We start from the raw sequence: 12,022 nt of genomic DNA on the forward strand, positions 1-12,022 counted from the left end.
ATAGCTCAGTGAACTAATGTTATTTCAAGATGACAATTTCAAGAAAGTTCAATGACTGGCATGGCATGAATTAGGAATGTGGACATCATCTTGTGTGTACATCATTCTATGTCTATAGATATCCTTGCTTGTTCCTTGTGGGACTAACCCGTGTAGGTATTGAAAGTGCAACTCACTCCAATGGATTGCTCCAAATGATCTATATCAACATTGAGCATCCACATCTTCAACACATACATGAACTCATCATCGACGAAACCCAAGGTTAGTTCATCCCTCTTAGGGGGGATATCACATCTAGGGGGAGCTTTATTCTAAGAATTGATCTAAAGGAACTCTAATGGTGTGAACACAACGATGCTTCATGTAAAAGTGGTAACCCCACTTGTGCTTAAACGATGAGTATGACCTATGATCAAATGTTCTAATCTAAGTACTAAGTCACTATACTCATATACAGATGACCTAGTCATCGCAAATTGCTTGATAGATGCTAGAGTGTTTGTGCATGCTTTGCCACATATTTCATTTGCCATTTTATTGTGTGAGCATGTTGGTTGCATATTTTACTCATTCGAGGACATCGACTTCTTGCTTGATTGTTTGAATCTTTCTCTTTTGCCAAGTGGATGGATAAGAATGCCTAAGAACCTCCTCTAGCTATATATGCTTTTCTCGTCTCAATCTCTATTGATGCTACATCACAAAGTTGGATCAAGTCAGATTCGAACCACTCTGTGTGAGGAGCACTCGGAGTCCCCGATTCGTCATAGACTTAAACTTCCAAAACCTCTTTGTGCATTTTGGTATGACTGAGTCATCAATTTCGGTCACACCGAGTTCACTAAGTTGATCTAGGTTTTCATCTCGGTGCAACCGATTTGAACATTTCGGTCACACCGAATTGCACTAACCGCTTGCGATTCTGTATCTTGGTGCCACCGAGTTGTTCCACTCTCTCATACCGACAGGGACGGGATATATATATCCACAGGTGAGATTTTGGAAATTTCTTCAAAAGCCATCATCCCGCGTGTATCTTACTCTACCTCCTCGGGTCTCCGGATCGTCTCCCTATACTGGAATCCACTTCTTTGCCATCTGCCACTTCTTTGCCGTCAGCTAGCTGATGACAAAGAGCTTATTTGCCGCCAGTTTCCACAAACAGGACGACAAAGAAATAGCTGATGGCACAGGTTATTTTGCCATCAGCCAGGATCCTCGCCGCCAGCAACCTCCCGCCGCTGGTTTCTGTCACCGTCAACGGGAATCTGCTCCGCCGTTGCCGCCGTAGCAAACTCCCGCCGAACTAGGGTATGAGTTTTACCCCTTGTGCTCTCTTTTTTTCTCCAATTCTAAGCACAAGGTCAATGCCATGATCTTTGCCACGTATGAAATCAATCTATCCAGAGAAAACTTCCTCTAGGCTAAGTTTGATTCGAAAATTTAGGGTTAGGTCTCCGCTGAACTCATCCCGGACCGACCGAATTGTAGAAATCGGTCTCACCAATTTGGCTTAGGCCATTGCGCATGCGCTTTTCTGTCTGACTGAAAATTGGAAATCAGTGTGACCGAGTTCAATTCTGTATGAAACCCTAGCAATCTCGGTGCCACCAAATTGTGACTCGGTCTGACCGAGTTCACTAGTTTAGGTTCCAAATGTTGCTTCAGTATCACTGAGATTATCAATTCGGTAGCTCCGAAATCATTTCAGTAGAGAACTAAAACTAAGTTTTTGACTGATTTGTTTTGCAAAAATCTCTGCACTTTATGATGTTCATCTACTCTACCTCATCTACATCTATTCATAGGGTTTGTTGTTAGTTTGCCTGCCAAGATGCCTGACCAGAGTGATACTCAGAATAAATCTGAAGAGCAAGTGCAAATGAGTGAGGGCACCAGTCCCTCAAGCAGCTATGATGAGGGCAGCAGGAGCACTCCAAGCAACTTGCCAAAGGAAGCCACTAGTAAAAGAAAAGAAGAGAACCTCAGACTCTGAAGATGAGGACTATGTGGCTGTTGAGGATGAGGCCACCTCATAGAAGAAAGTGCTGAAGAGGAATCTCAAGTGTTCTCAAAGAGCAAACAAGATCACCCTGACTTTGAGGATTGAGAAGGGCTTGGCCACCCTGACTCAGAATCAGGAGAGCTTGGAGAGGATTATTGAACAAAAATTCTATGATCTTGATCTGAAAGTAACTGAGATGCAGACAACAGTTGAGCCGCTCCAGGAGGAAGCAAAGGAGAAGAAAGGGAAGGCAACTACATGTGCTCATTGATTCGGTTTACCTACCGGAGATGACCCCTAAAAATGTATGAAGACATTGATGACAATGGTGGTATGTGAAGATATTCACATTGAAGACTATGACATGAGAAGACATTGAGCGAAGACTATGGAGCGCGAAGACTGTGTTGTTTTGTTGTTTCCTTTTCTTCGTTGTTGAGTCATAGGAACCACCGTACTGTTAAGTGGGGTCCAAGTGAACAAAGTCAGAGTGACTGAAGTGATGCTCAACCCAAATCCTATGTCTTCGAGCGAAGACAAAGAGAGCAAATCTTATCCAGAGGTGGATGAGTCAGCCTTGCTTGTAGCCCAAGTAAAGTTGCCGTGTGTGTTTGAAATCTGACCGTTGGAACACGTGTTAGTTCCTTAGTGACCCAGGGTCATTTCGGACATATCAGGTCGGGTTGCCTTGTGGCTATAAATAGCCCACCCCCTACACCATAAATTGGTGGCTGCTCAGAGTTAGTTTATGGTTTTTGTCGTTTTGAGAGCAACCCACCTCGAAGCCTTTGAGAGAGAAATCCTTGCGAGGACAAAGCCCAAACACCCAGAGCCAAAGAGTGTTAGGCATCACTGAAGTCTTTCTGTCTGTGTGACCTGAAGACTTATTACACTTGAGGACTGTGTATCCTCCAGCCGGTTAGGCGTCGCGTTCTGAGCATCCAAGAGTCATTGTGGATCGCCGGTGAACGAAGTCTGTGAACGTTCGGAAGTCTACCTTGAAGACTTACCAGAGTGATTGGGCGAGGACTGTGTGTCTTTTTCTCAAGGGGAATAAGGTGAAGACGCGGTCTTCTGAGTTGAATCTCAGCCTCCCTAACCAGACGTACAGTTGTCACAGCAACTGGAACTCGTCCAACAAATCTTGTGTCTTCAACAAGTGACTGGTTATATTCCTTCCCTCCTTTACTCTGAGTTTGTCTTCGTGAAGTCATTGCTTATTTGTCTTATTTGTTTGATTCATTGCTTGACTACTATCGTTGATTGGCTTCATACTATCTTCCATCCTGATCCTTAGTACCTAGCTGCTATTAGTCTTTGTATGTTCACATTATTGCATACTTGACTATGGCTTGCTTGTTGTAGTTTATCTTCCGCTGCATAACAATTGGGTCATTTCTATTGTTTGTCTTCGAAACTTCCACGTTTTGAAGACTTTGATAAAAATCGCCTATTCACCCACCCTCTAGTTGATAACTAGCACTTTCACTTTTTAGCGAGTGCCAAGAGGTCAGAGGTCAGCTGCAGTGCCAGTACCAGATACTAGAGCTACCACATCAGCACCAGCAGCTACAACTTTAGTGCCACCTCCAGCAGCCACTCCACCAGCTCCAGCTACATTGGCTGATGCCTTCATCCTTGGAGTTCTCTCTATACCACCTCCCGGAGACCAAGCCTGAGAGACGCATAGCACTGTGCATATTTGAAATTTTTGGTAACTTGTTGCCAAAGGGGGAGAAATATGTATAGATCATAGGCTTCGAGAGAGAGTGTTGCTTTTTGTCTCTCTTGCTATTTGTTTGGTTGAAATTTATTGTATGCTTGTTTGATACCTTATGTCCTTGTGTGACATACTTGTATGATCATGTGTTTATTCATATGCTACTTTAATGTTTGCTTGGATGATATTATCTCTTATATCCATATATGATCATTTACTTTGCTTGGTGATGAGTGCATGCTTTTAATTACTATCATTTTGAGCGCTCCACCAAGATGTATGTGACATGGAAGAGTAAGCCATGATACTAACCGATTGTGCATTTGCATTCAAAAGCAAGTCTTAAATAATGCACAAATTTAGGGGGAGCTCTTGCTTATCACATACTTCTCAAAGCGAAGATGTATTTCAATCTTATTATCATTTTTCGAAGCTTTGATCTATATGTTGTCATCAATACCAAAAGGGGGAGATTGAAAGTGCAACTATCCCTGGGTGGTTTTGGTAATTATTAACAACATATAGCTCATTGAACTAATGCTATTTCAAGATGAATATTTCAGGAAAGATCAATGACTAGCATGGCATGGATTAGGAATGTGGACCCCTCAAAATGCTAACGACAAAGGATTGGCTCAAGCTCTAAAGCTCAAGACTATACATTTTATTTTAGTGATCCAAGATCACATTGAGTCCATAGGAAAAGCCGATACTATTAAAAGGGGATGAGGTGTTTCTTAATGGCTTGCTTGCTCAAAGTGCTTAGTGATATGTTCCAAAGCCCTCAACCACATTCTTATATCCACATATGTCCCAAACCAAAAGTCAAACTCGGCCCCACCGATTTTATCTATCCGGCGCCACCGAGTTCATTTGACATAGCCACAGCCAGAAACCCTAGTCACTTCGGTCTATCCGATAGGGATCTCGGTCTCACCGAGATGGGATTACAAACTCTTTGTTTCCCTTCGTAACGCTTCGGTCTAACCGAGATGAGCGATCGGTCCCACCGAGTTTGCAAAGAAAACTCTCTCTTACCCTTTCGTAACGTTTTGGTCTCACCGAGATGAGTGAATCGGTCCCACCGAGTTTGCCTGACCAACTCTTTGGTTAGCTTATAACCAAAGTCAGTCCCACCGAGTTTGTGTAATTGGTCTCACCGAGATTACGTTATGCCCTCGAAAGTGCAACTATCCCTGGGTGCTTTTGGTAATTCCTAACAACATATAGCTCATTGAGCTAATGCCATTTCAAGATAAATATTTTAGGAAAGCTCAATGATTGGCATGGCATGGATGAGAAAAGTGGATCCCTCAAAATGCTAAGGAAAAAAGGATTGTCTCAAGCTCAAAGCACAAGACTCTACATTTTCTATTTTAGTGATCCAAGATCACATTGAGTCTATAGGAAAAGCCAATACTATCAAGGAGGGATGAGGTGTTGCTTAATGGCTTTCTTTCTCAAAGTGCTTAGTGATATGCTCCAAAGCCCTCAACTACTTTCTCATATCCACATATGACCCAAACCAAAAGTCAAACTCGGCCCCACCGATTCTTTCTATCCGGCGCCACCGAGTTCAGATGTCATAGCCACTGCCATAAACCCTAGGCAAATCGGTCTCACCGATAGGGATCTTGGTCTCATCGAGATGGGATTGTAATCTCTCTGTTTCCCTTCGTAATGTTTCGGTCCAACCGGGATGAGCGATCGTTCCCACCGAGACTGCAATGCAAACTCTCTATTTCCCTTTCGTAACGTTTTGGTCTCACCGAAATGAGCGAATCGGTCCCACCGAGTTTGCCTGACCAACTCTCTGGTTAGCTTATTACCAAAATCAGTCCCACGGAGTTTGTGTAATCGGTCTCACCAAGATTACATTATGCCCTAACCCTAATCATATCGGTCCTATCGAGTTGCATGTCGGTCCCACTGAAAATCCTAACGGTCACATTATTTGCTAAATCGGTTCGACCGAGTTTGATGATTCGGTCCCACCGAGATTGGGAAGTTGTGTGTAACAGCTAGATTTTGTGTGGATGCTATATATACCCCTCCACCCACTCTTCATTCATGGAGAGAGCCATCGGAACATGCCTACACTTCCAACCTACATTTTCTGAGAGAGAACCACCTACTCATGTGTTGAGACCAAGATATTCCATTCCTACAATATGAATCTTGATCTCTAGACTTCCCCAAGTTGCTTTCCACTCAAATATTCTTTCCACCAAATCCAAATACTGTGAGAGAGAGTTGAGTGTTGGGGAGACTATCATTTGAAGCACAAGAGCAAGGGGTTCATCATCAACTCACCATTTGTTACTTCTTGGAGAGTGGTGTCTCCTAGATTGGCTAGGTGTCACTTGGGAGTCTCTGACAAGATTGTGGAGTTGAACCAAGGAGTTTGTAAGGGCAAGGAGATTGCCTACTTCATGAAGATCTACCCTAGTGAGGCAAGTCCTTCGTGGGCGACAGCCATTGTGGGATAGACAAGGTTGCTTCTTCGTGGACCCTTCGTGGGTGGAGCCCTCCGTGGACTCTCGCAGCCGTTACCCTTTGTGGGTTGCAGTCTCCATCAATGTGGATGTACAATAGCACCACCTATCGGAACCACGACAAAAACATCCGTGTCTCCAATTGCGTTTGCCTTCTCAAATTCCTCCCCTCTACCTTCATATGAAATTGTTTTACATTCCGCTGCTATAGTCTTAGAATTGCATGTGTAGGTTGATTGCTTGACTTGTGCTAAGTTGCTAAAATCTGCCAAGAACTAAAATTGGGAAAAGGCTAGATTTTTATTTGGTCAAGTAGTCTAATCACACCCCCCTCTAGACATACTTTCGATCCTACAAGTGGTATCAGAGCTTTGGCCTCCATTTGCTTTGATTTCCATAGCTTTTGGTAGTCATAGCCTTGGTTTCACAACCTAGGAGAGTATGGCATCTAGCGAGGGAAATTACCACCATAGAGGTCCTTACTTTGATGGTACTAAGTTTGCTAGTTGGAAGCATAAGATGAAAATGCATATTCTTGGACATAACCCCGCCATTTGGGCTATTGTGTGTATTGGCTTGCAAGGTGAATTATTTGATGAAAGAGAACCGAACAGTGAAGCTACCGCGGAAGAGTTAAAGATGCTGCAATACAACGCTGAAGATTGTGATATCCTCTTCAACGGATTGTGCCCCGAAGAATTCAACAAAATCAGCCGTCTTGAGAATGCAAAGGGAATTTGGGATACTTTGATTTACATGCACGAAGGTACCGACTCCATCAAGGAATCCAAGTTGGATGTGCTTCAAAGTCAACTTGACAAGTTCAAAATGAAGGATGGTGAAGGTGTCGCTGAAATGTACTCTAGGCTTGATCTTATCACAAATGAGATTGCCGGCTTAGGAAGTGAAGAGATGACCGACAAATTCATCATCAAGAAGATCCTAAGAGCTTTGGACGGAAAATATTATACCGTGTGCACTTTGATCCAAATGATGCCCTATTACAAAGATCTCAAGCCAACGGAAGTCATTGGAAGAATTGTTGCTCATGAGATGTCACTCAAGGATAAGGAGGATCTCCATAACAAGTCAGGTGGTGCTTACAAAGCCTCATGTGAAGCTCCCACATCATCAAGTGAGAAACAAACCTTCAATGAAGAATTGAGCCTAATGGTGAAGAACTTCAACAAGTTCAACAAGAGTAGAAGCAAGGAAAGAAGTTCCAAGACAAGGTCCTACAATGACAAAAGATCATCTAGTCGTGAGCGTAATTGCTACAATTGTGGAAGACCCGGACACTATTCCAATGAGTGTACGGCACCCTACAAAAGAAGAGAAGATTCTCCAAAAGGAAGAAGTAGAAGAGAAGAATCACCATCAAGAGAAAGAAGGAGTAGAGATGATTGTTATGAACGAAGAACATCCCGGAGAAGCAAGGATTCGGAAAGGAATGATAAGTCATCAAGGAGCTACACAAAACGAAGACATCAAGCTCATGTTGGTGAATGGTATCCGGCTCCGACTCCGACAATCACTCCGAGAGAAGCTATCACTCTGACTCTGAATATACTCAAGATGAAGGTGTTGCCGGTCTAGCACTTGTGTCAACAACCAACTCCTATGACATATTTGATTCACCGAATGAAGGACTTGGAAGTTGCTTCATGGATAAAGGCCCAAAGGTAACATACACCGAGTATGTTGATTTCAATGGTGATGAAGATGACTTGTTAGGTGATGATGATTTACTTGTTGACAACTCTAGTGATGAATACTATGACGAAACGTCAATTAATCATGCTAATCAAGATAAAACGAATGACAATGATAAGGAGGAGATTGAGCTCCTAACTAAAGAACTAAACACTCTTAAGTTAGCTCATGAAACTATCTTAGGAGATCAACGAGAACTTTTAAGGGCTCATGAGAAGTTACGCTTTGAAAAGTTCAACCTTGAGCAAGAACATGAGTTTTTAAAAGCAATCAATAATGATCTTCGCAAGAAAAGTTCTTCTTACATTGCCAAGCGTTTACTATTATCTACATACATGCCTCAAGTCAAGTCTAGTAACAAGAACAAGAAAGATTCTTCCCCTAGTAGTAACAATAATCATAAATCCAATGTTGTTGCTTCTAGTAGTTCTCTTGACTCCACTAATGATTCTCTTAGCCAAGTTACACTTGAGCAAGAAAATAGTTTATTCAAGGGAATTATAGAGAAAGGTGTTTACAAGAGCCTTGCCGGAAGTAAGAAATTCGAGGAAATTGTACACAAGGAAGGAAGGCACCGGAAGAACCAAGGTGTTGGTTTTGAACGAAAGTTCAATGCCAATGGAGTTGAGTGGGAAGAAGATCAATACCCCAAGACGAAGTTTGTTCCTCAACAAGAGAAGTATGATCCTACTTCTTTCAAAGGGACACAAGCTCAAGATGATCGTCCACCACAAGACCACAAGCAAAAAGGCAAGGATAAGCTTCAAGAGGAAATTGATGCATTTGAAGAAGCTCTGAAGGCCTTGGTCAAGTAGGTTCCCAAGACTGCATCAAGTTCTACTTCATCGAGTACAACTACAACTCCAAGGATTCCCATCAAGATGATTTCGATCCTGAAGAAGAAGAACTGGAGAGTTCTTGAGGGTGACTCCGCCAACATACTTCACTCATATCATTTGGCAAGAACAAGTGCAACCAACCTCCACATCTTGCACTAGTTCAAGGAGTCACAAACGCTCTTGTTGGTAAGACAAGGGACAAGGTAACCTAATGCTTTCATGGACATCATCTTGTGTGTGCATCACTCTATGTCTATGGATATCCTTGTTTGTTCCTTGTGGGACTAACCCGTGTAGGTATTGAAAGTGCAACTCACTCCAAAGGATTGCTCCAAATGATCTACATCAGCATTGAGCGTCCACATCTTCAACACCTACATGAAGTCATCATCGACCAACCCTAAGGTTAGTTCATCCCTCTTAGGGGGGATCTCACATCTAGGGGGAGCTTTACTCAAAGAATTGAGCCAAAGCAACTCTAATGGTGTGAACACAACAATTCTTTATGTAAAAGTGGTAACCCCACTTGTGCTTAAACAATGAGTATGACCAATGATCAAAGGTTCTCATTTGACTCCTAAGTCAATATACGCATATATAGATGACCTAGTCATCGCCAATTGCTTGATGGATGCTAGAAGTGTTTGTGCATGCTTTGTCACATATTTCATTTGCCATTTTATTGTGTGAGCATGTTGGTTGGATAATTTACTCATTCGAGAACATCCACTTGTAGCTTTGATTGCTTGGTTTCTTTTCTTTTGCCAAGTGGAGGGACAAGAATGCCTAAGAACCTTCTCTAGATATCTATGCTTTTCCTGTCTCAAACTCTATTCATTCTATATCACAAAGTTTGATCAAGTCAGATTCGAACCACTCTGTTGAGGAGCACTCAGAGTCCTCGATTCGTCATAGACTTAAACTTCCAAAACCTCTTTGTGTGTTTCGGTCTGATCAATTCAACCTTTTCGGTCATTGTCGGTGTCAAAACCGGTGGTTCTCGGGTAGGGGGTCCCGAACTGTGCGTCTAAGGCTAATGGTAACAGGAGGCTGGGGACACGATGTGTACCCAGGTTCGTGCCCTCTCGATGGAGGTAATACCCTACTTCCTGCTTGATTGATCTTGATGATATGAGTATTACAAGAGTTGATCTACCACGATATCAGAGAGGCTAAACCCTAGAAGCTAGCCTATTTTATGGTTGTTGTTGTGTCCTACGGACTACACCCTCCGGTTTATATAGACACCGGAGGGGGCTAGGGTTACACGGAGTCGGTTTACACAGAAGGAGATCTACATCCGAATCGCCAAGCTTGCCTTCCACGCGAAGGAGAGTCCCATCCGGACACGGGATGAAATCTTCAATCTTGTATCTTCATAGTCCAACAGTCCGGCCGAAGCATATAGTCCGGCTGTCTGGATACCCCCTTATCCAGGACTCCCTCAGTAGCCACTGAACCAGGCTTTAATGACGATGAGTCTGGCGCGTAGATTGTCTTCGGCATTGCGAGGCGGGTTCCATCTCCGAATACCCCAAGATAAATCCCGAACACAAAGGTCGTGTCCGGCTCTTCACATACCGCCGTAGAGAGAACAATAATCCACGAATCTAATCTGCTGACAGTCCTTTGTAGCATAACAACACATCGTGGCCCGGAAATTATTAGAAGTGTTTTCTATAACCTGCTTCCGCACATATTGCGAGGCGGTTTCCTTGGCACGTCTTGTCAAAGTAGAGATCGTGTCCCCTTATCGCGGGATCTCCATCAATACGGGTATGGGTAACCCAACCAGCGCCATCAATCGAGGCGCTTGGAAAATAAATGATTTAGAGGGGCAAGTGGGGAGGCGCACATTCTGCACTGCCTTTATAAAAGGACAGGGATCCCCTGTTATCACCCACGCCTTCTTCCTCCTTTACTCATCCGCTCTTGCACCCTCGAGCCCCAGCGCCTAAGTTCTCACCTTCTCCGTAAGACCACAGCATGTCCGGAGCTGGAGGGAAGTGGATGGCCTCCTCTATCACCAAGGAGGACATTACCAAGCTTCGGGAGGCCGGATACCTGGCCTAGAGCATCGCGCATAGGCTTCCGGTAGAGGGACAGATTACCCCCACCCCAAAGCTCAGGAGAGAGTAGTATTTCTCCCTCATTTCGTCCACGGACTAGGATTTTAACTCCACCCATTTGTCCGCGGGCTCATGTATTACTATGGGCTAGATTTTCAGACCTAGCCCCGAATTTCGTCCTCAACATCTCGGCGTTCATCGTCGTGTGCGAGGCTTTCCTCCGCATCAAGCCTCACTTCGGCCTGTGGCTAAAAATCTTCTGCGTGAAGCCAACAGGCAGAGTGCGGAGGCGCCATGTTGGGCGAGATGCCCAACGTCACATGGCTTGACGGCTCCTTCGTGGAGACCATAAAAGGGTGGCAATCAGGGTGGTTCTACATCACCGAGCCGCGCGATGCCAACTGGGTGGCGGCCCTCAAATTCAGATGCGGACTCCCCATGCGGCTCACTTCTTGGGAGAAGAAGGGCCTGGCCTGGGGTGAACCCACGGAGCTGACCGGACTTGAGACCTGCATCAGAAGTATGAAGGACAAGAAAATCAAGCTCGTCAACATGGTCCAGGTCATGCTCATTCGCCGGATTCTCCCGTGTCAGAGACGGGCATTTGATATGTGGGAGTTCGACCCGGCCGAACACGAGATGCTGCTGGAGCTTTTCGACACAACGCACAAAGAAATTTGGCAGGTGTTGTTCAAGACCGGCGAAGTTCCTCCTCTCCTTTGCGAGGACCGGGGGCTCAGCGCAAGGCACCTTGCCAGTCCGGTAAGTTCTCTAACTATTACAAGATGTTCCCTTCCTAGTACATGCGGAGGAGGATTTTTAAGTCACCATGTTGTCCAAACAGGATTGGGTGGAGATGGCGGAGCGGATTGACTGTCCGGCTCCATTGCCCGAGGACCCAGTAGACGCACTCCTGGCAGAGATGCTGGTTCTGGAGCCTTACAAGGGGACAGAGAAAAAGGCCGAAAAGAAGGCCACGGGGACCCGTAAGGGTCTTCAGCGCGAGGCCGCGCCCGACGCCTCGCCCGAAGATGACGAGGCGCACTCCTCCCACGAAGGGGAGGAGAGAAAGAGGAAGGCCGCCTCAACCAAGGGGGGCGAAGGGTCCAAGAAGGCGGCCGCGGGGACCAGAAAAGGTCTCCGACGCAAGGCCGTGATAGAATCGTCATCCGAAGATG

This window comes from Triticum dicoccoides, chromosome 7B (assembly GCF_002162155.2).
Source record: "Triticum dicoccoides isolate Atlit2015 ecotype Zavitan chromosome 7B, WEW_v2.0, whole genome shotgun sequence".
Taxonomy (NCBI): domain Eukaryota; kingdom Viridiplantae; phylum Streptophyta; class Magnoliopsida; order Poales; family Poaceae; genus Triticum; species Triticum dicoccoides.